The 25,187-nt window shown below is 46.1% G+C and overlaps 1 non-coding gene across 1 annotated transcript; it reads left to right on the forward strand.

Moving 5' to 3' along the window:
• Positions 1-23,906: 23,906 nt before the first annotated feature.
• On the forward strand, positions 23,907-23,989 carry trnal-cag (transfer RNA leucine (anticodon CAG)). Its single transcript has one exon. It is a non-coding gene; the product is annotated as a tRNA-Leu (tRNA).
• Positions 23,990-25,187: the final 1,198 nt, after the last annotated feature.

Below are 25,187 nucleotides of genomic sequence, written 5' to 3' on the forward strand. Positions count from 1 at the left end.
GACACACACACAATCAATGCTTTTACAACTGGGTCATAAACACTTACAATTTTAAATCATTCTCATACAGCGTGTAAATGAGATAGGGATAAAACTTCATCACATGTAAAAAGAACATGAATGATTGAAGACACTACTGTCCCTCAGTAATTATATTATTATTTATTTCATTCTGAAGAAGATTATCGGCTAATTAACGGTGATGAAAAGAATTCTTACTTTTGCACGTTGGCTGCATGTCGTCAATTTTATTAGGTTTTGAATTTAAAAATGGTGTTACAAAATTTATCGCCGAGACCTGGAATCAAAGCTGTTTTTCGGTGGCATAAGAAGTGGTTTTCCCCAATCATTTAAAGATGATTTCAAAGAATCACGTGGCGTTAAATTCACATCACGGTTACGGTTTGTTTCGGTGTGAAACAAGTGGATAAAAAAGGACAATAATGTTAAATAAAGAGTAAAGCTACCACTACACAGTCACATCAAAGCCTCCCAGGGCAGGTACAGTACGCGTTAGACACAGCGTAAAGCTTCCTCTACATTGTCCCATCAAACTCTCCCAGGACAGGTACAGCACGTGTTAGATACAGAGTAATGCTCCCTCGACACGATCCCATCAAACCCTCTCAGGACAGATACAGCCCGTGTTAGATACATAGCAAAACTCACTCTACACTGTCCCATCAAGCTCACCCAGGGCAGGTACAGTACGCGTTAGATACAGAGTAATGCTCCCTCTGCACTGACCCATCAACACTCCCATGGCTGGTACAGAACGGGTTAGATACACAGTAAAGCTCCCTCAACACTGTCCCATGAAACTCTCCAAGGGCAGGTACAGCATGGGCTAAATACAGAGTTCAGATTCTTCTAAACTGTCCCATCAAAAGCCCCTTGGGCAGATGCACCACGGGGTTAGATACAGAGGAAAGCTCCCTCTACATTGTCCCATCAAACTCTCAGGGCATGTACAGCACAAATTAGTTACAACATAAATCTCCCGCGACACAGCCCCATCAAACTCTTCCAGGGCAGGTGCATGGTGCATATGCAATAGCTCAGCAGGCTTACTACCGTGAACTCAATCAGGTGCATCCTGACCGAAATTTTCTAGCTCTCGAACAAAGGATTAAACATGGAGGCTTTCTTTATATACAAGAGTTGCATGTGTGTTCCTGTGGCCCAATGATCTTCGACGGTTGGTCCCCCTGGTGGCAGGTAAACCCGGGCATACATACATTACAGTGCAGCACGTGTTTAAATCTCCCTCTACACTATCCCATCAAACCCTCCCAGGGCAGGCACAGCACAGGATAGATACAGAGCAAAGCTCCCACTATACTGTCCCATCAAACCCGTCAGGGCAGGTACAGTACGGATTAGATACAGATCAATGCCCCCTCTACATTGTCTCATCAAAGACTCAGAGGGCAGGTACAGACTAAAGCTTCCTCTACACTGTCCCATCAAACTCTCCCAGGACAGGTACAGCACGTGTTAGATACAGAGTAATGCTCCCTCCACACTATCCCATCAAACCCTCTCAGGACAGATACAGCCCGTGTTAGATACATAGCAAAACTCACTCTACACTGTCCCATCAAGCTCACCCAGGGCAGGTACAGTACGCGTTAGATACAGAGTAATGCTCCCTCTGCACTGACCCATCAACACTCCCAGGGCTGGTACAGAACGGGTTAGATACACAGTAAAGCTCCCTCAACACTGTCCCATGAAACTCTCCAAGGGCAGGTACAGCATGGGCTAAATACAGAGTAAAGATTCTTCTAAACTGTCCCATCAAAAGCCCCTTGGGCAGATGCACCACGGGGTTAGATACAGAGGAAAGCTCCCTCTACATTGTCCCATCAAACTCTCAGGGCATGTACAGCACAAATTAGTTACAGCATAAATCTCCCGCGACACAGCCCCATCAAACTCTTCCAGGGCAGGTGCATGGTGCATATGCAATAGCTCAGCAGGCTTACTACCGTGAACTCAATCAGGTGCATCCTGACCGAAATTTTCTAGCTCTCGAACAAAGGATTAAACATGGAGGCTTTCTTTATATACAAGAGTTGCATGTGTGTGCCTGTGGCCCAATGACCTTCGACGGTTGGTCCCCCTGGTGGCAGGTAAACCCGGGCATATATACATTACAGTGCAGCACGTGTTTAAATCTCCCTCTACACTATCCCATCAAACCCTCCCAGGGCAGGCACAGCACAGGATAGATACAGAGCAAAGCTCCCACTATACTGTCCCATCAAACCCGTCAGGGCAGGTACAGTACGGATTAGATACAGATCAATGCCCCCTCTACATTGTCTCATAAAAGACTCAGAGGGCAGGTACAGACTAAAGCTTCCTCTACACTGTCACATCAAACCCTCCCAGGGCAGGTACAGTATGGGTTATATACAGAGTAAAGCTCCCCCTATATTGTCCCATCAAAGACTCACAGAGCAGATACAGCCCATCTAAGATATACAGTAAACCTTCCTCTAGTCTGTCCCATCAAACCTTCCCAGGGCAAGTACAGCACGCGGTTAGATACAGAGTAAAGCTCCCTCTACACTGTCCCATCAATCTCTCCCAGGACAGGTACAGCACGGGGTTAGATACAGAGTAAAGCTCCCTCTACACTGTCCCATCAATCTCTCCCAGGGCAGGTACAGCACGGGTTAGATACTGAGTAAAGCTCCCTCTACACTGTCCCATCAATCTCTCCCAGGACAGGTACAGCACGGGGTTAGATACAGAGTAAAGCTCCTTCTACACTGTCCCATCAATCTCTCCCAGGGCAGGTACAGCACGGGTTACATACAGAGTAAAGCTCCCTCTACACTGTCCCATCAATCTCTCCCAGGGCTGGTACAGCACGGGTTAGATACAGAGTAAAGCTCCCTCTACACTTTCCCATCAATCTCTCCCAGGGCTGGTACAGCATGGGTTATGTTAGCACAAATTTTTTTCTGGAAGAATCACTCGACATTCGGGGTCGGTACCAATCCCAAAATGTCCTTTATTACACTGGCGGGGAGAGAGCCTCTGGTCCAACTCCAGGCATTCCACTCCACCGAACAAAGAAATTCATCGATATTTATATGTTTTACAACAGTTCATTACAATTGCTTAGCCCATGTCAGCTGGACACAATCCAATCATAACGACTATAAATTACAAATCGATTCCACTGGGACAATGGAATTGGCCCCCAGGCACCAGGGGACTGTGTGATCACCTCATGTTTTAGCTGGGGCTTATTCATGGCCTCGTGAGATTCTCCAGATCCCCTTATCTCTACTGTCCTTGGGTTCTGTCTGCACCTAACCTCCTTATCCTTACACAGTCACAGGAATTTCTTTGTTCAGTATTCTGCTGGGACATCTTGTCAGTGGTTTGTTGATTAAGGATGTTCTGCTGAGCTCGCTCTTTCCAGTGTTCCTGTACATGGAACTGCAGTGTCATCAGCCACCCAAAAATGTATTCAAGCTAACTGTTAGCTGAATTCCCCTAGTGCTTTGCAGAATCCCTGGCAGCCATTTTATATCTGGCTACCATTTTACACATACATATATGCATACATATATTCAGCAGGTGCCTTTGCCTTTGCCCAACAACAATCCCGCCTTTCGGTAATGGACTAATCCTAGTCTCCTATAACCGACAACATTATTTGTTACTCGACTTATATTTTTATGTACCACCCGGTACTTCCTGTCACAACGTGCTGGCCAGTCACGTGGTGTCAGAAGTCCCAGTTGCTTAGATCAAATTGATATAGTTCAAATTCCCCTGTCCCTCCGCTGGACAAGTTAATTTATTTACTTGAGCCCTGATTCTGATACTCCTTTGTCGTGCATAATGCCTGCAGAAACGACAGGCCATGACTCTCCATGTTAGTGCTAAGACCAGCTGTATCCCTACCAGTATGTGTGATATTATTCCAATCCAGGGGTGGATGTTTACATTCATGCCCCAGTCCCAGACCCTCCTGCACCAACTCTGGTTTTGTAACTCTTGGTCAGTATCCTTCTCCAGTATTTCAATCTTTGTCTGTAGTTGGTGGTAGAGTCTGACACACTGGCCTACTCTGAGTCTTAGTTCCCTTGATACTGCAACTAAATGTGGGATAGGGTCCTGCTCTGGCTCGTCATAATCCTGCAGGTGATCGTGGAGCTGATCGATGGCGTTAATGATTTTGGGCCTCGGTGTCTAACCTGGATAATGCGGGCTTGTCCTATTGTGAGGTCGTTGGGCCGTGAAGCAAAAGTTTGGTTGCGAGATCTGGCATTGTAAGCCATTGTACCGATATGAATGTGCCGTGGTAGAGACACAGTATTTCCCTTTGCCCCCGTAACCTGTTCTGGCAAAATGTGTGGGGGCAGGTACTATTTCCAATACACATCCATCGGTTGGATGAAATCCACATTCGACTAGTTCTCCCTGTCCCACCGGGTGAGGGCACACCGTAATGTCACCCGTCTGCTTGCATCCCCTCAGGGGGATCCCATAGAGTGTGTTGTCTCTGCGGACAGCAGGGGCTGCGGTCAGATAGTAATGGAGGGAGTTGTTTTCCCGTATGATCCCGATATTCTACATTTGATAAAGGGGAAACGGTCCTGAATCTTTTGTGACTATAGGTATCATCAGGGCTATTCCCACTCCGGCAGCTTTGCTCATTCGGCAGTTTGGGATTACTGGGCATACTCTGGTTAGTCCCTTCAGAGTGCAATTACCCAGTGTCCCCTTCAGTTTGGCCAAATGAGCCAGATGTGGGCTGTCTATCCAGTCTGGCAACTCCCCTCTTTGGATATGATCGTGGCTGTGCCGTATCTGTCCGACCATCCACAGGCCACAAGCGTGACAGAGTTGTCCCTGTCTCAGTTTTGCGGTATCTTCTCTCTCTCTGTCGAAAAGGTGATTGATTGTTTTTGCCTGAGCTTCCAGGACCGAGAGGCCATCCAATTGGATTTCAGCACCCTCTCTTCCAAGTTCGGATTGACCTTCCTGAGTCTGCTCTGCCCGTTCTAATAATCCCTTCATCACCCCTTTAAGCTGCTCCACCCTTTCATTTAGCCTTTGTATGTCCAGTGAGTTTACTATGGAGGTTCCGGCATTAAAACCGGTCGCAACATCATTAACTATTTCCCTCTTAGTCCTATGAACTGGCTCCTGTCCTCGGAATCTACTGGCACCCATGGCATCGGCAGCCTGCTGCATTACAACTTTACTTGATACATTATACATATTTCTTGCCTGTTCTGTACAATATTCCGGCATCTGTATACCTGAGATATTGATCAGGACAGGCACAATTTCATGCTTGACATTATCATACAATAGTTCACCCTCGTTGGACAGCACAATCCCATTTTCCGGTCCCCTTCTAATTGTTGGACATGACAATTCCATGGGCAGTGTGGTGGTTCTTATGGGGCGTGGTGTCGGAGGGGGTGAGAAGCATACATACAACGATATTGCGGCAGCCTCTACCTCCTCATAGTATCCACACAGGCCCACCCCCTCTTTGTGGGTGACTAACGGTTGTGGCTGGGCAGGAGGCGCGCAAATTATTCCAAAGGTACATTCATCGGGCCCCCCCAGCCTCCCTTCGTCTAATGCAACTGCTTCTTGTACCTGTGGAGCATCGCACACATACTCTATTCTTATCCGGATTCATTTGCAGCCACGCGTTAAAATAAGTTCTGTCCTTGCTCCAGTCCTTGACTGCTGGAATGCATATTTCGTCAGTCAAAGTAAACAAAACCCTATAGTTGATGCAGTTGTGTCGTTCTTGCGTGTGCTGCATCTCTCGTAGTCCGTCTGTATTATCCAGTGCTTGTGTGGGCCTCAAGGTTCCCAGTATCATGAGTCCCCAGAGTCGAAGTCACCACTGCGGTCCCATCTCGGTGATGGTTTTATCTGCAAATTTTTAACAGATAGCCTGGTCGTCACCAGGTGTTAGGTTCTGGTCTACTTGTGTCGCGGTCACTCTGTGGAATCGGAGGTAAGGGTTAGGTTATCCATATTCTTTATAGTCTTACCACCTCGATCACTTCATGTCCCTGTCTGGGCTGCCGTCGGTTTTTTATTTGAGCCTGCTGTGTTCGAGCCTGCACGATGACCCATCTAAATATTATCCAAACTCTAATCAACACCAATGCCACCACTATTCCTCCAAACATCCCAGTCTGCTTTACTGTTAGGTTGGGTTTGTGGACTACACCGACCCACCGTGGGATACATTGGCTCGATTGCCACAGGTGATGGTGCTTTGGCTGCACACTGCACTATAAGTCTGGTCCTGTTTTTTAAAATCTCTTCCAGCTTATTTATCTTCGCTTTTAACTCTTGACCAGCTAGTTCTGTTTTATTTTTATTCTGACTATCCCACCATTTCCACTGTCTGTCAGGTGAGTCTTCTTTATTTTAGGAAGAAATTCAAATTAGTAAGGTCCAGTGTAAAACAGCTGTCAATGTAAAGGGTTAACTCCTTTACAGGTTTGTAAGAAGGCCTGATGTCATTACGTGACTTCGCGTAATCATCCAAATCTTTGTGCCTTCAAAACTTGCTTCGAAATTAGGAATCCGTTAAAACAACAGAAATCATTCATAAAGTGGTCACAATAAAAATCTTCTCATCGGGAAAGACAGCATTTTAGATTAAACTCCAATTTTTTTGCTTAACATCTAATTCAAGTACTTGCCAAAGATTTTTGTTGAAATAAGAACACACATTTTTAATAGCTATTTTGTTTACTGAAATCCAATGTTCACACAAGCTGTTAACATGCCAACATTTCGGGGTTTTTTTAACAGTCCCGTTCAATGGGCAAATCTTGTGTTTTATTTCTCTCTCTGCTGAGTTTGCATAGCTTAGATCTTTTCTCCTTGTTATTTTCAAAACCCTCCTGCTTGTTTAGACTGTTCGGGACTTTTCTTGATTAATAACGTCTATTCTGGAAATCTTTTCAAACTGCAGTGAAACTTTCTCGTAATTTAAAATCATTATCAATGGAGAGTGTCTTTTACCTCCTCCAATTTTTTTTTCCTTTTCCCAATTAAACCAATATCTTTTTCACAGCCAATATCAACTAGTATTTAGTAAGTTATAGAAACATAGAAACATAGAAAAATAGGTGCAGGAGTAGGCCATTCGGCCCTTCTAGTCTGCACCGCCATTCAATGAGTTCATGGCTGAACATGCAACTTCAGTACCCACTTCCTGCTTTCTCGCCATACCCCTAGAACCCCCTAGTAGTAAGGACTTCATCTAACTCCTTTTTGAATATATTTAGTGAATTCGCCTCAACAACTTTCTGTGGAAGAGAATTCCACAGGTTCACCACTCTCTGGGTGAAGAAGTTTCTCCTCATCTTAGTCCTAAATGGCTTACCCCTTATCCTTAGACTGTGACCCCTGGTTCTGGACTTCCCCAACATTGGGAACATTCTTCCTGCATCTAACCTGTCTAAACCCGTCAGAATTTTAAACGTTTCTATGAGGTCCCCTCTCATTCTTCTGAACTCCAGTGAATACAAGCCCAGTTGATCCAGTCTTTCTTGATAGGTCAGTCCCGCCATTCCGGGAATCAGTCTGGTGAACCTTCGCTGCATTCCCTCAATAGCAAGAATGTCCTTCCTTAAGTTAGGAGACCAAAACTGTACACAATACTCCAGGTGTGGCCTCACCAAGGCCCTGTCCAACTGCAGCAACACATCCCTGTCCCTGTACTCAAATCCCCTCGCTATGAAGGCCAAAATTCCATTTGTTTTCTTAACCACCGGCTGTACCTGCATGCCAACCTTCAATGACTGATGTCCCATGGCACCCAGGTCTCGTTGCACCTCTCCTTTTCCTAATCTGTCACCATTCAGATAATAGTCTGTCTCTGTTTTTACCACCAAAGTGGATAACCTCACATTTATCCACATTATACTTCATCTGCCATGCATTTGCCCACTCACCTAACCTATCCAAGTCACTCTGCAGCCTCATAGCTTCCTCCTCGCAGCTCACACTGCCACCCAACTTAGTGTCATCCGCAAATTTGGAGATACTAGATTTAATCCCCTTGTCAAAATCATTAATGTATAGTGTAAACAGCTGGGGCCCCAGCACAGAACCTTGAGGTACCCCACTAGTCACTGCCTGCCATTCTGAAAATTGCCCATTTACTCCTACTCTTTGCTTCCTGTCTGACAACCAGTTCTCAATTCATGTCAGCACACTACACCCAATCCCATGTGGTTTAACTTTGCACAGTAATCTCTTGTGTGGGACCTTGTCGAAAGCTTTCTGAAAGTCCAAATATACCACATTAACTGGTTCTCCCTTGTCCACTCTACTGGAAACATCCTCAAAAAATTCCAGAAGGTTTGTCAAGCATGATTTTCCTTTCACAAATCCATGCTGACTTGGACCTATCATGTCACCTCTTTCCAAATGCGCTGCTATGACATCCTTAATAATTGATTCCATCATTTTACCCACGACTGAGGTCAGGCTGACCGGTCTATAATTCCCTGTTTTTTCTCTCCCTCCTTTTTTAAAAAGTGGGGTTACATTGGCTACATTCCACTCGATAGGAATTGATCCAGATTCAATGGAATGTTGGAAAATGACTGTCAATGCATCTGCTATTTCCAAGGCCACCTCCTTAAGTACTCTGGGATGCAGTCCATCAGTCCCTGGGGATTTATGGGCCTTCAATTCCATCAATTTCCCCAACACAATTTCCCGACTAATAAGGATTTCCCTCAGTTCCTCCTCCTTACTCGACCCTCTGACCCCTTTTATTTCTTTTTCCATCGCAAACACTTTTTTTTCCAGCACTTACTTAGGACGTTACGTCTTTTTTTTCCAAACCTTTTAGTTTTATTTTATAAAAGAGATCAGATTTAACTTTTTGTTTTAAATGTATCGCATTTTGTTGTGCCTTTTCTTTACCAGTGGTACTTGAAACCTTCACAACAAAATTAACTCTTCACTGTTCCCATCCTAATTTCTGCTCCCCTTTTGTAGAATTTGTATTTATTTTTGAATTACAAAATGTCAAATATGGTATTACTGGATTTTTTTGCCTAACTTCCGTTTTAGAAGCTGATCAAAAACTCTAATCTTTTGCTCTGTAACTTCAATTTTGTGGTCCTATATCTCATAAATTACATCTTTTTTAAGCTTCAGTTCCTGACGCAGTATGTGTACTTTTATTAAAAAGGCTTCCAAACCCAAGATTTTCCGATACAACCGAAATAATTATCAATGAGAATCACCTGAAATATCTCAAAATCACAATTCAAGTATTGTACTGCCAATCTGTAATTTAAAAATCTCTTTCCTGAGCTAAAAGCTTTCGCGTCAAGGTTTTACACAAAGGAAAAATGGGAGCGTACTTCACCAGCCTGCAGCCTCCAGAGACACAGGCTTTTTTTAAAGACATTACAGCTTCCCTTCTTCATTCTTTATCTCATTCCTAGACAGACGTTCACAAAAGTCTCTTTTCATTCAGCAAAGTTTATTGTTTGGCTGGCTCTATTCTTGGATCCATACTTCACTTAAGATCATCAATATCAGGTTTTTTTATTTCTTACATATTGATGAACCTCCTCTGTTAATGTTATGTGGGCTTGAAGAATCAAGACCACGGATTTCTCATCTTTATCTTTCCTTTCCTTCTCCCACCATTCCCGTTGATTTGCTGGCGGGTCCTGGGGGTTCCATCCTTACTTAATCATCTTCTCAATTAGTTTCTTTTGTTTTTCCGCCAGGTTGCGGGTAAGGGACCCTTCTAGTCCCCACATGAAATTACTTGCTTTATTGGCCATTCCTGGGTTGGACTAGAACCGTTAGGAATCGACTCTCAGAGGTCCACATTCTTCCTAGTGTAACTTGTAGTAGACCGTCTCCTGGCTACTGTCAGATCACAAGTTCTGCAATTACACAAACTTATACAATTCTTAAAACGCATTTAAGCAATTCCCGCAGTGCCCCACGCCTCCTCAACGACTACCTACCACCGTTTTGTCTGTCGGTCCGACCCTGTTCACAGGTTTGGTTTCCTTTGTCGCTGTGCACCGCCTGGTCTCCGGGGTATATTTTCAAAATATATACTGGTTCCGGGAGATGTCGCTCAGTATCACGATCCCACGGTCTAAGTGTGTGCCCTACGCCTACTTAGTTCCTGGCCGTCACGTGGGACAAAAGTCCTCTTAATTCAGGCTCAGGCTAGGCTTTTGAGATATTAGACCATCTCCTCGTGTCTGTTAACCGGCCTCCACCTTCCGCACCCTTTACAATTAAAATGTTTTGATACTCACCCAGGTTTTTCCAAGGACTTCCAGCGACTCCGCGAAATCCTGTTCATGACGCCACTGTCAGCGCAAATGTTTTCATGGAAGAATCACTCGACACTCGGGGTCGCTTCCAATGCAAAAACGACCTTTATTACGCCGGCAAGGAGAGAGCCTCTGGTCCAACTCCAGGCACTCTACTCCGCCAAACAAAAAAATTCATCGATATTTATATGTTTTACAATCGTTCATTACAGTTACTCAGCCCACTTTGGCTGGACATAATCCAATCATAATGATTATAGATTACATATAGGTTTAAATGGGCCAATAGAATTAAGTCCGGTACATCAGGGGGCTGCGTGATCAGTTCATGACAGTTGGGGGCTGATTCATATCCGTGTGATGTTTTCCAGACTTCCCTTATCTTCGTTAATCATTTGTTCCACCGGTGCCTAGCTCCTGATCTCCGTGGTTGCTAAGCACCCCATCTGGGGGTCACTGACTTGACGACATTCCGTACTAGGTACCGCAGTGTTCTGTATACTATCTTGCCTCAAGTTGTTGATTCAAGACATTCCTGGTACCAGGCTCTGCAGGGTCAGCGCTCAGTCAGCAGTTTTAGCTAACTTGGCTCACCGAGTCCCCATCATGCTTTGCTAAGCCCCCTGGCAGCCATTTTATATTTGGCTAACATGTTAAACATACATACATTTATATATTCAGCAGGTGCCTTTGCCATCCTACAACAGTGTCTTTCAATTTGTTTATTTACACTTTTTACCTGCTTGTTTCCTCTCTCTTTCAAACTCACTTTCTTTATTTTTGCTTTATAATTCCAGCATTACTTCCCTCCCTACTGAATAGATTCTCAGGTTCCCATCCCGCTGCCAAATTAGTTTAAACCCTCCCCAACAGCACGAGCAAACCACCCCGCGAGGATATTGGTCCCGGCTCTGTTTCAGTGCAAACTGTCCGGCTTGTACAGGTCCCAACTCGCCCAGAAGTGGTCCCGATGCCTCAGGAAACTAAAGCCCTCCTGCCTGCACCATCTCTCCAGCCACGTATTCACCTGCTCTATCCTCCAATTTCTGTACTCACTCGCTCGAGGCACGGGGTGTAATCTGGAGATTACTACCTTTGTGGTCCTGCTTTTTAATCTCTCTCCTAGCTCCCTAAACTCTGCCTGCAGGACCTTATCTCTTTTGCTACCCATGTCATTGGTCCTGATATGGACCACGATCTCTGGCTGTTCACCCACTCCCCGAGAATGGAGGTGATGGTGTTCCCATGCGCCTGCTGCCCTTGTCCTTCCAGGCGGTAGAGGTCGCGGATTTGGGAGTAGCTGCCGAAGAAGCCTTGGTGAGTTGCTGCAGTGCATCTTGTAGATTGGACACACTGCAGCCACGGTGCACCGGTGGTGGAGGGAGTGAATGTTGGAGGTGGTGGATGGGGTGCCCAATAAGTGGGCTGCTTTTTCCTGGATGGTGTCGAGCTTCTCGAGTGTTGTTGGAACCGCAATCATCCAGGCAAGTGGAGAGTATTCCATCAGACTCCTGACTTGTGCCTTGTAGATGGTGGAAAGGCTTTGGGGAGTCAGGAGTTGAGACACTCACCGCAGAATACCCAGCCTCTGACCTGCTCTTGTTGCCACAATATTTATGTGACTGGTCCAGTTAAGTTTCTGGTCAATGGTGACCCCCAGGATGTTGATGGTGGGGGATTCGGCGATGATAATGCCGTTGATAGACGAGCCTGCTTCAGTTGTATGTTCCTCTCGCTGATTGCTGCCAGGCGACTGTTGGCTCCGCCCCGTGGGTTTACCTCGAACTTCAAACCACGAACTCGGTTCTCCTGAATTCCAAGGTGTGTACGGAAATCAATCATCAAATGCCCTGTCATTAACCACAGGGGTTCCGGCAATTTTCTGATCACAAAGCGCTTTAAGTCCTTGTCCTTGTCCAGAAAATTGCAGACGTGGAAATTTGGGAGTTTTTGACTTTGAAAGGAGAACATTGTTGTTTTGTGCAGCTCCGGTCAGAGAAATATTTGTGAAAGGAACTTTTTGCAGAGAGAGGGATTGAGCATTTCAGCTTGTTGCTGAACACGCTCTCTGGGCACTGAGCTAAGCAGCAGCTTGCGAAGTTTAGTGGTGATCACGTTCGCCTCACATGTGAAAAGTCCGCAGCTCGATCATGGACAGAAACATTGTTGTTGAAACAAAAACATGTCTGCAATAAAATTGAACAAAAGCATTCCAGGGTACATTGACTCATGAGGCAAACTACCTCAGGCCAGGGCCAAAGCTCCCTGTACACCGAGCACAGGCTGAGGAAAACCCCAGGGAAGAGGATATCCCGGTCACTGGGACTTCCAGCTGCACTGAACAAGTGCCCGGTCTGAAACTTTCCAGAGTAATAATTTGTAACAAATACATCCAACAGTTAGGATGGCCGAGCGGTCTAAGGCACTGCTCAGGTCACAGTCTTCTCTGGAGGCATGGGTTTAAATCCCACTCCGAACATTCATTGTGTTTAATTTCAAAATCATTTGTTTTGACACCACTCTGAAGTGCTTTGGGACATCCATCCAACTTCATAAAATTACTCCACTTCAATTACAAACGGTGTTATCAAATTTACTTCCCAAACCAGGAATCGATCCCAGGTGGCTGAAGCACGTTCCTTTCGCGACAGCCACCTGGGATCGATTCCTGGTTTGTGAAGGTGCCCTCTAAATATCTCGCACTGCTAATTTAAAAACACGGTTATAATTTGTTTCGGTGCAAAAGAAGGCAGGCTCGAAGGGCCAAATGGTAGACTCCTGCTCCTGGTTCTTGTGTTCTTATGTAGATCACAGAACAAATGATTAAATTATCAACTCTCCCTCAGTTCGCATTCCTTTTATTGTGCAAAGAAGATCATGGGTTCATTAAAGATGTTTTCCCGTGAAAGCAACATAAAGTTTAAGGAAAATAATTCGCCCAACTCGAACCCACGACCCTGAGATTATGAATCTCATGCTCTACCGGCTGAGCTCGCCAGGCTGCTCAACATCTACCCTGTCAATCCCCTTCAAAATATTATCCGTTTCAATGAGATCACCTCTCATTCTTCTAAACTCCAGAGAGTATCGGCATATTCTACACAATCTCTCACCATAGGACAGTCCTCTCATCCCTGGAATCAATCTGGTTAACCTCTGTTCTACCACCTCCAAGGCAAGTATATCCTTCCTCAGATAAGGAGACCAAAACTGTGCGCAGTACTCCAGGTGTGGTCTCACCAAGGCCCTGTACAATTGTAGCAAGATTTCCTTACTCTTGTACGATGGGCTATATATTAGGTACTATGGGCCGAATAACCTGTTTTTCTGCTTATTCTACGGCTGTATAAAAAGTTATTAAAATTCGGTCGTCGCTCAGCAAACATATTTGTATTTCCTTCAGTGTGCAACACATGTGGCTGGATTAATGATGATTGAAACAATTAATGTCACAGTCTCTCACAGACTTGAATTATTTTTGACAACTTGCTCTGTAAAAATGCTTTCCCTGACTAATGGACTAAGGTCACCACAGTTCAAGTACAATACCTTACCTCATGGAGTTATTACTAGAGTGCTTACAAACACAATAACTGGTGACGAGAATACGAATTTCCACGCGACAATGGCTAACCTTGGCACGTTTGAACAATTCGCCGATGGGGAAGATTGGGAGGCCTTTGTGGAAAGGCTCGAACACTTCTTTATTGCGAACGACCTGGCGGGAGACGACCCGACCTCGCTGGCTGATAAGCGCTGAACTATCGTGCTCAGCAGTTGTGGGCCCACCGTCTATGGCCTTGTCAGGGACATGCTAGCCCCAGAGAAGACAACAACATATGTGGAGCTCATAACGCTGGTACAGGAACAGCTCAAACCTAAAGAGAGCATCCTCACAGCCAGACACCGGTTCTCTCCCCACCGGTGGCCTGAATGCCAAGAAATCGCAAAATATGCTGCAGACCTGAGACGATTGGCTGCACCATGTGATTTTAGCGATCACCTCACCAAAGCACTAAGGGACATCTTTGTTATTGGAATCGGCCACGAGGGCCTTCTCCACAGGCTGCTCTCTGCGGACACCACGGTCACCCTACAGAAGGCAATTAACGTGAGCCAGGCATTCATGATCTCGGCCTGCATCTCCAAGTGGATGTCTCACACCCAGGAATCTAACCCGGCAAGTACTGTGAACCGACTGTTGCCTTTTAGAGGCAGGGCTGCTGCTAGCAGTCTCTCTCAGGGAAGAGAGAAGAGAACCCTGAGTCCCGCAATCCTGAGTCCACCACATGGGGCCAACGGGACAACGGGCCAACCCCATGCTGGCGCTGTGGAGGAAATCAAAGGGCCCACCAGTGCCGCTATAAAGACTATACTTGCAAAGGCTGTAACATGAAGGGCCACCTCCAGCGAATATGCAAGAGAAATCGTACTCACCGAGTCGATGAAGAGTTGGCCGATAATCCGGAGTCCAGCGACGATGAGGTGTACGGAGTGTTTACCTGCACCACCGAGAGTTCCCCGTTGAAAATGGAAGTTGGAATCAACTATGTTCCAGTCACGATGGAGGTGGACACAGGGACGAGCCAGTCACTGATGAATCAGGCAGCCTTTGAGAAACTCGGGGACAATCCAATCGAACGACCTAAAATGATCCCAATCGAAGTGAAACTGCTCACCTACACAAACGATACATCCCAGTCGTTGGCAGCGTGGATGTCCAGGTGTCCCATGGCGGCGAGATGCACAGGTTACCTTTGTGGATCATTGCTGGGGATGGTCCAAAGCTATTAGGAAGAAGGTGGATGAAAAAGATCACTTGGAGCTTGGAAAAGCTCCAACCTCCAGCGATCGACCTCCTCCGCGGCCCCGAAGTTGGATCCAGCACAACACCTGAAAAACCAACCGCCCAACTCGACTGTGAGGCGACGAGACAGAACGCGCAACCCAACGGCGAGATGATCCAGCCCCAACAACCAGACCTCACCTTCCAGGCTCCAGTGGCAGGACTTCAGAGAAGAAAGTTCACGCAGAAGGTAACTTCCCGGCTTCCGTGGCAGAACCTGGGGAGAAAAGGATCACCGCAGCCTACCCCATGGAGAGAAAGAAGATGGCGTCCAAACCACGAGGTGAAGCGCCTGAAGTCAAGATGGCGGCAGCCAGACCAAAAGGGAGCAACACGTGATGCCGAGCGGCGAACCGGATTGTGGTAAAGTTTGCAAGACCCTCTAAAAAGAGACCGGCAACCCATCACAATTAAAGGGACAGTTCCACTCTTGAGTGGGCAAATGCATGGCAGATGAAGTATAATGTGGATAAATGTGAGGTTATCCACTTTGGTGGTAAAAACAGAGAGACAGACTATTATCTGAATGGTGACAGATTAGGAAAAGGGGCGGTGCAACGAGACCTGGGTGTCATGTTACATCAGTCATTGAAGGTTCGCATGCAGGTACAGCAGGCGGTTAAGAAAGCAAATGGCATGTTGGCCTTCAGAGCGAGGATATTTGAGTACAGGGGCAGGGAGGTGTTGCTAGAGTTGTACAGGGCCTTGGTGAGGCCACACCTGGAGTATTGTGTACAGTTTTGGTCTCCTAACTTGACGAAGGACATTCTTGCTATTGAGGGAGTGCAGCGAAGGTTCACCAGACTGATTCCCGGGATGGTGGGACTGACCTATCAAGAAAGACTGGATCAACTGGGCTTGTATTCACTGGAGTTCAGAAGAATGAGAGGGGACCTCATAGAAACGTTTAAAATTCTGATGGGTTTTGACAAGTTGGATGCAGGAAGAATGTTCCCAATGTTGGGGAAGTCCAGAATCAGGGGTCACAGTCTAATGATAAGGGGTAAGCCATTTAGGACCGAGATGAGGAGATACTTCTTCACCCAGAGAGTGGTGAACCTGTGGAATTCTCTACCACAGAAAGTAGTTGAGGCCAATTCACTAAATATCTTCAAAAGGGAGAAGATGAAGTCCTTACTACTAGGGGGTTCAAGGGGTATGGCGAAAAAGCAGGAAGGGGGTACTGAATTTGCATGTTCAGCCATGAACTCATTGAATGGCGTTGCAGGCTAGAAGGGCCGAATGGCCTACTCCTGCACCTATTTTCTATGTTTCTATGTTTCTATGTTTATACAGCGATGAAGGTGATACATAATTAAAAGATGTAACTGACAATTTCAAGTTGGTAAATGTAACTAATCATGATAAGTCGGGTACTTGCGATCAGAACCAATGTATTGTGAGAGTAAACGAAGTGATGACGTGCGATTTACATGTCTGCCGACAAAACCAAGGGCAACCTCCCGTCAGCACCCAGGTCCCGCGACCATGTAGCCTGCCCCTCCGGGACCAATGTGATACCCCAGGGAGTGTGGCCACACACAGAGGGAGCATACCAGCTGCAGGGCCAGTGATCAGCGGACGTCAAAGGCACCACTACCGGTACCCTGCCCCCGTTCGGCTCCAAATCTCTGGCCACCAGGGCCAGTACTGGGAGCGAGCGGATAGCACCCTCCTGACCTCCCAACAGGACCTGGGATGACCAGGCTCCCACTATCGCTGAAGAGCAGCAGGGAGACACCGCAGCCTTCAAAGGAGGACAGGGAGGCCACACACTCCTGTGGCTCTGCCGACTACGAGGCAACGGCAAAGGCTCTGAGACTCAGCCAGGTGAGCGATCTGAGCCCACCCAGCTGGCAGGGGACACAGCGCCGCCATCAGACAACCTGGACACAGTCTGGTTACTCTGGAACTAGTGTCCTCACCCACCTGCACCTACACAACCCAGGGGCAAGACTGTGACACCACGTATATACCTTACCTGCAAAAAGTACTTGTTCCACTACTGTAGAACCCAAACAGTGATGTAACTAATCCGATGTTTTTTTGTTCTTTCTGTCTTTACAGGTCTGCACATGCAGATGTTGAGCCACACACAGGTTCTATGTATGGGGCGGGGGAATGGATGTATGTAGCCATGGACACACATGGATCACACCCAGAACCCACACAACCCCCACTGCAACCTCCAACCATCCAATGCTGACCATTTCCCAATGTCGTGGTAATAAGGACTTGGGGGTCCACAGGGAGAGAACCAAGCCAAAGCATTGACAAGGTGCAAGAGCTTTGGGCACTCAAGTCTCGGGCCAGAGCACACAATGAAAAGGCCAGTGGCACAAGACTAAGGGGAGAGTGATGTTGTGTCTGTATAATATAAGTATACTCCCTGTACACTCAATGTACAGTTACATAAGACTACTGGATGTACCTTCACACTGTATACACTATGCCTGTACCACCAGAGGGTGCAACCGGTGGAGACCTCGGGGTCACCGGTACACGACAGGTAACCAGGTATAAAACGGAGCTCACCATACTGTACCCTCACTCAGGAACTGCAATAAATGGATTAAGGTCACCACAGTTCAAGTACAATACCTTGCCTCATGGAGTCATTACTTGAGATCTTACAGACACAATAGAAAGAGATTAAACATTAAATGGGAGGACATTGATAATTGTAGAGGAACAAAGCGACCTGGGAGTGCATGTCCACAGATCCCTTAAGGTAGCAGGCAAGGTGGATTAGCTGGTTAAGAAGACATGCAGAATGCTGGCCTTTATTAGTCGAGGCCTAGAATAAGAGAGCAGGAGGGTTATGCTTGAATATAAAACACTGGTTTGGCCACAGCTGGAGAACTGCGTGCAGTTCTCGTCACCACTTTACAGGAAGAAGACTGTGATTGCACTGGAGACTTACAGAGGAGATTTCGAGGATGTTATCGGGAGTGGAGAATCTAAGCTATGAGGACAGATTGGATTGGCTGGGGTTGTTTTTCTTGAAACAAAGTAGGCTGATGGGAGGCATCATTGAAGTGTATACAATTATGAGCGGCCTTGATATAGTGGACAGAATGGGCCCATTTCCCTTAGCAGAGGGGTCAACAACCATGGGGCATAAATTTAAAGTCTTGGTAGTAGGTGTAGGGGGGATTTGAGGGGAAAATTCTTCATGCAGAGGGTTGTGGGGGTCTGGAACTCACTGCTTGAAAGGGTGGAAGAGGCAGAACCGCTCACCACATTTAAAAAGTGCTTGGATGTGCACCTGAAGTTCCGTAACCTGCAGGGTTATGGACCGAGAGCTGGAAAGTGGGATTAGGCTGGAGAGCCTGTTATTGGCCGGCACGGTCACAATGGGCCGAAATGGCCTCCTTCCGTGCTGTAAACTTCTGATTATATAATTCTATGAAAAATAATCACCCAACGTGGGGCTCGTTTTAGAATCTCATGATCTCCTGACTGAGTTTGCTGGGCTTCTGCAAAATACATCTTTTTGTCGTTGATTACAGCCAGGTGCCTGTTGGCTCCGCCCCAGATGTTTAAACTTGCTGTCGAGGAACTGCCAGGATCTTCTTGAATGGTGGACCAGACTAGAGGGGCTGAATGGCCTACTCCGGCCACTAATCCTTACATGTTTATGATCTTATGACCTTTCACAGGAGAACAAACTCGCCCCTGAGCATGAGGAGAAAGTTCCAGAAAATATTCCCACCCGGTGAGCTTTCGCGTGTGAGGCAAACGTGTTAACCGCTATACTGCGGAATAATCTCCACTTTCAGCACTTGGTCAGACAGAAATGTGAAGTGAGCAGGTGAACTGCTGAATCCCACTTTTAAGGAGTTAGTCGTGGTGTCAAACAATGAGTTTTGCTCAATGACGAGAATGAAGAAGTGGGATTTGAACCCACGCTTCCAGAAAAAAAACTACAAACTGACCACAGCACCTGAGACCGCTCGGCCATCCTGACTATTTAATGCTGTATGTGGCCATCTGCAGGTTGATTTTGAACTTTTGTGTCCTGCCACATGAAATAAATGAGGGCAGCAGGCGTATCTCTGTCTGACACCTGGGAAACAGTGAGACAGACCTTGGAGCAAGGGTCTGGTTATTGCCGAACAGCAAAGAAAATATTAATTCCCGAATTACCCTGAAGAACAGTGACCTCGACGTGATCTGGGGTCAGACGCGCTACCGTTGCGCCACGAGGTCGATACAGCACATCGGAAATGTTTGACTATCTGAAGGTTTCACAATGAAAGGGGCTTTAAAATCCCCGCCCATTCCCACCGGGTGTCAGAAGCAGCGCTCACCTGCCAGTCACCGCATGTTTTCTTGTTCAACTTTTGTGTTGCTTTCACGGGATTGCATCATTAATTAATCTGTCACCTTCTTTTGCACAATGAAAGAAATGCTAACTGAGGCAGAGTCGATACTCCAACCATTTTTTTCTGTGCTTTGCATAGAAACATAGGAACATAGAAACATAGAAAACAGGTGCAGGATTAGGCCATTCGGCCCTTCGAGCCTGCACCACCATTCAATATGATCATGGTTGATCATGCACCTCAGTACTCCTTTCCTGCTTTCTCTCCATACCTTTGATACCTTTAGCCGCAATTGCCACATTTAACTCCCTTTTGAATATATCTAACGAACTGGCCTCAACAACTTTCTGTGGTAGAGAATTCCACAGGTTCAGAATTCTCTGAGTGAAGAAGTTTCTCCTCATCTCGGTCCTAAATGGCTTACCCCTTTTACTTAGACTGTGACCCCTGGTTCTGGACTTCCCCAACATCGGGAACATACTTCCTGCATCTAACCTGTCCAATCCCGTCAGAATTTTATGTTTCCATGTAATCCCCTCTCATTCTTCTAAATTCCAGTGAATATAAGTCTAGTTGATCCAGTCTTTCTTTACATGTCAGTCCTGCCCTCCCGGGAATCAGTCTGGTGAACCTTCGCTGCACTCCCTCAATAGCAAGAACGTTCTTCCTCAGATTAGGAGACCAAAACTGTACACAATATTCCAGGTGTGGCCTCACCAAGGCCTGCGTCCGCGCACATACAGAGGCTGAACTCCAGGACATCGTCGACGTATTTACTGAGGCGTATGAAAGCATGGGCCTTACTTTAAACATCCGTAAGACAAAGGTCCTCCACCAGCCTGTCCTCACCGCACAGCACTACCCCCCAGTCATCAAGATCCACGGCGCGGCCCTGGACACCATGGACCACTTCCCATATCTCGGGAGCCTCCTATCAACAAGAGCAGGCATCGATGACGAGATTCAACACGGCCTCCATGCGCAAGTGCAGCCTTCGGCCGCTTGAGGAAAAGAGTGTTTGAAGACCAGGCCCTCAAAACTGCCACCAAGCTCATAGTCTACAGGGCTGTAGTAATACCTGCCCTCCTGTAAGGCTCAGAGACATGGACCATGTACAGTAGACACCTCAAGTTGCTGAAGAAATATCACCAACGATGTCTCTGCAAGATGCAACAAATCCCCTGGGAGAACAGGCGCACCAACATCAACGACATTATTCAGGCTAACATCCCCAGCTTTGAAGCACTGACCACACTCGATCAGCTCCGCTGGGCAGGCCACATTGTCCGATTGCCAGACAAGAGACTCCCAAAGCAAGTGCTCTACTCGGAGCTCCGTCATTGCAAACAAGCCAAAGGTGGGCAGCAGAAACTCTACAAGGACACAATCAAAGCCTCCCTGATAAAGTGCAACATCCCCACTGACACTCAGGAGTCCCTGACCCAAGACCACCCTAAGTGGAGGAAGTGCATCCGAGAGGGCGCTGAGCACCTCGAGCCTCATCGCCGAGTGCATGCAGAAATCAAGTGTAGACAGCAGAAAGAGCGTTCGGCAAACCTGTCCCACCCATCCCTTCCCTCAACGACTATCTGTCCCACCTGTGATAGGGTCTGTGGCGCTAGTATTGGACTGTTCAGCCACCAAAGAACTCATTTTCGGAGTGGAAGCAAGTCTTCCTCGATTCCGAGGGACTGCCTATGTAGATTCCAAAATTCGTGGAAACCCCCCAGTGTTTGGACTCACTGAAAAGGAAATTCGATTTGGGACGAGTAAACATAAAGTTTGGGATTCTAAAAAGCATATGGAAGAAATCTACAATTCTTAATCAAGTTTGGGATTTTAAAAGACATGTTTGGGCCTGTGGGGAAAAGCTGCAGTGACAGAGTGGTGGGATTTAGAGTTTGGATATTGTAGCTAATCAGTTTGTCTGGGGGAGCTGTTTAACCATAGTCAGGCTCCCAGAAAACATTAGCATTTAAACAATCAACCACGGAAGAAACATTATCCACCCCACCCACAGTACCCAAATATCACATCCATATTCCAACACCTTTTCAACATGTATAGAAATATTTGGCTCAGCCCAGACTTCCTGAAGTCAAAGCAGTGCTATTACAATGGACAAGAGTTCATCAATTCATAAATAAGGAGTATCACCATCCCAAAGTCTATCAACACCAGATTAAAACATTTAATCAAGTCTCAGTTAGCTAGTCCGCCAAAACTTATACAAAGAAGACCACTTAAATCAATGGGCAGCAAAACTTAAACAAAAGAAACGTTAGATTTGGCACGAAGATTAAGCAGCCTCTCAGAGTATAACTGGGGGCCTATCGTACCAAGAGCAACCTATTTTTCTGACCATTACTTTGGAACAACAAGATCAAGATCGAGAGCACACGGCAAGAAAACACATGAAGAGACATCACGACATCAGAGAAAAGAACTTCAAAAAACCAATCAGTGGAACATCAATACCAACTGACTTGGTAACAGGCATCAACCGGACCACCACGACCGACGGACCCAACCAGGAAAATCAACCACTAGAAAACCGGGGTCCACGCAAGTGTTCCAATCTACAATTTGTGCCTCGACTGTCCAGCTGGTAAAAATTACCGAAACAACTTAAAACCCTATTGATGACAAATGATACCGGCTTCGGGACAATCAGAATACTTCGTCACAGACAAGGCACCGGAAGGCTGGAAGGTAGATCACACCGGTTGTGGGAGAGCTGGTTGGCGGTGACATGGAAGTGTCTGCAGTGTGCGGGACCAGACTGCTTCCACGCATCCACAATGAATGTCCCACCCTTTATTTGGGAAAAGTACAACTGAGAGTGAACAAGTTCCATCCCGGTCAGAGCAATCTGAAGCTTTAACTGACTGACACCCTGGTTTGGGAATGTAATGTCTGTCACCATGTAATGCTTGTAGCGCCACACTGTGGATGTGGACGTATTGTGTGCTGCAACTGTACAGTCAATCATTAAACAGAACAGGCTCTTTCCGGAGAGTTCCGAAAGAGCAGCCTGCATGTTAGGAAGCTGTGTGTGCTGTGCTATGTGAAGATATCACAGGGATGTCTTGCAATATGTGCATCTATCAGTCTCTGTGGTGCAATGGATTAGTGCGTTCAGCTATTAACTGCAAGGTTGGTGGATCGTAGCCCATTCAGGAACAAAGCCTTTAATTGTTTTTCCCTGAGGATTCGGTGCCGTGCAGTTCCAGGTTGTCATTGTTCGTTTTGGCTGCACCAATATATTCCGCAATCATTGCCAGCTGTGCTGTTATCAAGTTATACCAACTGTTACTTGCATTTTCGCGTGGTTGTTCATTGTCTCGTCGCCAATTGATACGCTCATAATAAAGAATGAAACTCAGTACTATGAACAATGAGTAAGTGTGACATTAGCTCCTTTAATAAGATTCCAGCGTGCTTATATGTACCAATGGATGCTGGGAACCCTTGGGACTCCAACAGGTAGGCCCTCTGGTGGTGGTGTGATACAGGTGGCCAAGGGTTAAATACATGCACAAGGTGTGTACGGAAATCAACCATCAAAAGTCCTGTCATTAGCCACAGGGGTTTCCGGCAATTTTTTGATCGCAAAGCGCTTTCAGTCCTTGTCCTTAACATTGCAGATGTGGAAATTGGGGAGTTTAATGACTTTGAAAGGAGAACATTGTTGTTTGGTGCAGTTCCGGTCAGAGAAATGTTTGTGAAAGGAACTTTTTGCAGAGAGAGGGATTGAGCATTTCAGCTTGTTGCTGAACACTTCTCTCTGGGCACTGAGCTAAGCAGCAGTTTCTGTAGTGTAGCGGTTATCATGTTTGCCTTACACGCGAAAGGTCTCTGTTGCGAGCCTGGGCGGAAACATTATTTGTGAAGCAAAAACTTGTCTGCAATAAAATTGAACAAAAGCAGTCCAGGGTACATTGTCGCATGAGCAATGAACATTTTAAAACTAATCTACTCAAATACAGAGTGTGTAAAATCAGATCGCGGATAAAACTTCATCAAGGGTTAAAGTTTCACTCATTATTAAAGTTCAGTTATTGAAATTTCGATTGTCCTTGTTCGTATTTCTTTCATTCTGTGAAACAACACTATCGGTTTATACCATCAGATATAAGTTGCATTTGAAACCCACAAACAGCTCATTAATTATTCGCTCTTCCCCAGTTCCAGAGCTCAGAGTGTTATTGTCCATCCCTGGGATATAAGCTACCTCCAACCCGGGCCAAACCTCCCCGTGCACCGATCACAGGCTCAGGAAAACCCCGGGGGAGAGGATATCCCGATCACTGGGCCTTCCAGCAACACTGAACAAGTGCCCGGTCCGAAACTTTCCTGAGTAATAACTTGTAACTGAAGCATCAAACAGTCAGGATGGCCGAGCGGTCTAATGCGCTGCGTTCAGATCGCAGTCTCCTCTGGAGGCGTGGGTTCAAATCCCACTCCTGACATTCAGTGTTTTTAATTCGCAAACTCATTTGTTTTGACACCACTCTGAAGTGCTTTGGGACATCCATCTGACGTAATAAAATTACTCCACTTCAATTGCAAACGGTGATATCAAATGTACTTCCCATACCGGGAAACGATCCCGGGTGGCTGCAGCGAAAGGAATGGGTTTGTGAAGCATTGAAAGGTGCCCTGTAAATATCTCGCACTGCTAATTTAAACTCACGGTTATAATTTGTTTCAGTGCAAAAGAAGGCAGGCTCGAAGGGCCAAATGGCCGACTCCTGTTCCTGGTTCTTGTGTTCTTCGGCAGAGCACAGAACAGATGATTAAATTATCAACTCTCCCTCAGTTCGTATTTCTTTCATTGTGCAAAAGAAGTTAATGTGTTCATTAATGATGTTTTCCTGTGAAAGCAACATACATTTTAAGGAAATGTAATCGATGAACATGGGGCTCAAACCCACGATCCTGAGATTAAGAGTCTCATGCTCCACCTACTGAGCTAGCCAGACTTCTCAACATCTACCCTGTCAATCCCCTTCAGAATATTGTCCGCTTCAACGAGATCACCTCCGATTCTTCGAAACCCAAGAAAGAATTGGCATATTCTACACAATCTCTCAACATAGGACAGCCCTCTCATCCCAGGAATCAATCTGTTGATCCTCTGTTGCATCACCTCCAAGGCAAGTGTGTCCTTCCTCAGATAAGTACTATAGGCGAATATCCTGTTTTTCTGCTGATTCTACTTCCTCCTCCTTTGATAGTCCTTCTCTGTACATTCTGTATTCTGCTTGGTTCTCTACTCAAATATGAGCCTGAAGTTTATCACAAGCTTCCGTTTTTGTGTTTTAGTTGATCTTCATTCATCAACCGAGCTGTAGCTAGCTATCATGCTATTTCTGCACCCTGCATGAGAACGTGTCGAGTCGTTACCCGATCTATCTCCTTTTTGAAAGACTCCCAATGTGCATTTAATGTTTTACCGAGAAATCTTTGGTTTCAATCTACCTGGGCCGGATCCCTTTCAACTCAGGAAATTAGTCCTCCTACAGTTGGGTATTTTCACACATGATTATACCTTCTCCTTTTCCATAACTACTGTAAACCTAATGATATTGTGATCACTGTTTCCTCAATGCTCCTCCACAGAAACATGCTCTACTTAATCCATTTCCGAGATCCAGAACTGCTTTC

This window comes from Pristiophorus japonicus, unplaced genomic scaffold, assembly GCF_044704955.1.
Source record: "Pristiophorus japonicus isolate sPriJap1 unplaced genomic scaffold, sPriJap1.hap1 HAP1_SCAFFOLD_130, whole genome shotgun sequence".
Classification (NCBI taxonomy): domain Eukaryota; kingdom Metazoa; phylum Chordata; class Chondrichthyes; family Pristiophoridae; genus Pristiophorus; species Pristiophorus japonicus.